Source organism: Schistocerca americana, chromosome X (genome assembly GCF_021461395.2).
Source record: "Schistocerca americana isolate TAMUIC-IGC-003095 chromosome X, iqSchAmer2.1, whole genome shotgun sequence".
Taxonomy (NCBI): Eukaryota; Metazoa; Arthropoda; class Insecta; order Orthoptera; family Acrididae; genus Schistocerca; species Schistocerca americana.
The window spans coordinates 20,300,547-20,303,604 of NC_060130.1; positions in this window are offsets into that span (position 1 = coordinate 20,300,547).

Consider the following 3,058-nt stretch of genomic DNA (forward strand, 5'->3'; position numbering starts at 1 on the left):
TGATATATCTTAGCTTCTGTTGGTTGAAGCGTTCTAGTTTCTTCAGATCGCAGCGATACAACGTCCAGGTTTCGCAACCATATAGCAGGGTGGAAATGACTACAGCTTTGTACACCACCAGTTTGGTGTACAGTGTTAGGTCTTTATTCAGGAAGACACGCTTTGTAAGACGACCAAATGCTACATGTGCAGCACGTATTCTATTCTCCACTTCTTTTCCAGATGAGCAGTTGGATGACAGTATGCTTCCCAGGTAGAGGAAATGGTCCACTTGTTCCAGGAGTGTATCATAGATGGATATGCTGAAGTCAGGAACGGAGGAGCCAGGAGTTGGCTGCGCCATCACCTTTGTCTTTGAAATATTGATGGAGAGACCAAATCGTTCGTACGCCCTGCTGAAGGAATCAACTGACAGCTGCAACTCTGCAGGTGAATGAGCTGGAGAGGCATTGTCATCAGCATACTGCAGCTCTGTCACACGAGTGGTATTGGTGAACCTTTTTGAATGGAGTCTGGACTGGTTGAATAATCCTCCATCAAACCTGTACTTTAGTTCTATTCCTGCATTGTTTACGGTTGTCTCATAAAGCATAGCTGCCAGATACAATGCAAATAATGTGGGTGCAAGAACGCATCCTTGTTTAAGCCCACTTGTTATTGGGAATTCACCAGTCATTTCATTCTGGCAGAGGACCTGTCCAGTCATATCAACGTGGAGAGCTTCAATCAGGTCAACAAAATGTTCAGGGCAGCCGAAGCGTTTTAAGACCATCCACATGGCTTCTCTGGGAACTGTATCAAAGGCCTTTTCTAGATCGTAGAAAACAAGTAGTAAAGGCTTTTGCTGTTCTCTGCACTTCTCCTGTAGTTGTCGTGCACAGAAGATCATGTCAATTGTCCCTCTTGAAGGTCGAAACCCGTATTGAGACTCAGGTAGTATAGTCTCTGAAAGTGTCTGGAGGCGATTTAAAAGGATTCTTGCAAAAATTTTTCCAGTGACAGAGAGTAGAGATATTCCCCGGTAGTTACCACAGACGCTTTTGTCGCCCTTTTTGAAGATGGTGACAATTGTGGAGTTCTTCAAGTCAGCTGGTACCTTGCGGGTTTCCCACATTAATATAATAAGTGAGAAGAGTCTAGTTTTTAGAGGCAAGCCGCCACCCTCAATAAGCTCCATCGGGATGCTGTCAGGTCCAGGAGCCTTCCCAGGTTTCACACTCTTGAGTGCCTTGCAAAATTCTTGAAAAGTTGGAGGATCAGCCAGACAGGGTTTTGGAGGGTGCTGTGGGACATTTTTGAGAAAATCTCCAGCGGCAGTAGAAGGGCTGTTTAACAGTGAGCTGAAGTGCTCTTTCCAACGATTTAAGATGTCCTGACTTTCAGTAAGAATGGTGGAGTTGTCAGCAGCTTTAAGTGCTCCTGATGATGAGCGGATAGGTCCATACAGCTCTTTAATACCAGCATAAAAGCCACGCAGGTTCCTTGCATCAGAAAGATTTTGGAGTTCTGTGGCTTTCTGTTGCCACCATTTGTTCTTGATTACTCGTATTTCACTTTGACATTTCTGCTTGAGTTCTAGAAAGTGTGCTTTCTTTTCTGCGCAGGATGGATCTTGAGCAAGGGATAGGTAAGCATCCCGCTTTGCATTGATGATGGCTTGGATTTCTCCGTGGTTGTCATCAAACCAGTCACTTCTTTTCCGTGCACTACAACCAACAACATTCTCAGCAGTTTCTTTGATGATGTTCTTTAATGTGGTCCATTCTTGTTCGACGTCATCTGTGGTTGCTGGAGCTTTGTTAAGTTGTTCGGACAGTATGTCTTGGAAGTGTGAGCGAACATTTTTGTTGTTCAGGTTGCTTATGTTGAATTTTCTGCGTGGTGGGTTTGAAAAGTGGGATCGTGGCTTGCGATACTTTGGTACTCTCAAACGGCTGACTAAAAGTCTATGGTCCGTCCAGCACTCATCGATGTTTAGTGCTGCTTTTGTGATGAGAATGTCTTTCTTGTCACGCTGTCGCGTAATAACGTAGTCTATAAGATGCCAATGTTTGGAGCGTGGGTGCATCCATGTGGTCTTATAGCGGTTACGCAAACGGAATTGGGTATTGGAGATGAAAAGCTCGTGCTCAGCACACAGACCAAGAAGTAGCAACCCATTTGCATTGCAGTTTCCCACCCCTTGTTTACCCATGACATCTCTCCAAAAACGGTTGCCCCTTCCCACTCTGGCATTGAAATCACCAAGTAAAATTAATTTATCTTGAATGGGTATTTTAGAGAGAGTACTGTTCAGTTGGTGGTAGAACTGATTCTTTGTGTCTTCATCACTGTCTAAAGTAGGAGCATATGCAGAGACGAAGGTGATGAATCTGTCTGAACCAATGGGTACTCTAAGAGTCATCAGTCTTTCATTAATTGAGACAGGTGTAAGTCGAAGATCTTTCACTATTTTCGTTTTTACGGCAAATCCTGCACCATGGATGCGTGGTTCTCCTGCATCCTTTCCCTTCCAGAAGATGGTGTACCCTGAACGTACCTCACTAATGTGTCCCTCACCTGAGAGTCTTGTCTCACTCAAGGCAGCAATGTCTATATCTAGACGGGCTAGTTCTTGGGTGATAAGAGCAGTTCTTCTCTCTGGTCTGTAATTGTTCACGTCCAGGAGGGTCCTGACATTCCATGTCCCTATTGTCATAATCATTTCATTCTTCTTTTGTTTACGTCCGCAGTATAAGGAGTGACCTACTGGGTGCGGATTCCCAGCCCGGTTCAAGTGTGACTTCCGATGTTTAGCCCACATTTTCTAGGGCCTTCCCCATTCAGGGTGGGCAGCGGTCATCCTAAATAGGCCTGCCCAGTCGCAGGTGCAGGACCGGATTCCCGAGTAGTCACACGGGTTCTCAGGAAGGCGACCATCACACACCTGCCGCCAGTGTGCAGGTCCAGACTAGTAGCTTCCAGCTTCACTCGGAGCCTGCTACCATCGTCCTTATCCCATCGCCATGGTCTTTAGAGAAAATGACAGGAGAAATTGCCATTTGCGTGAATTTGTTTA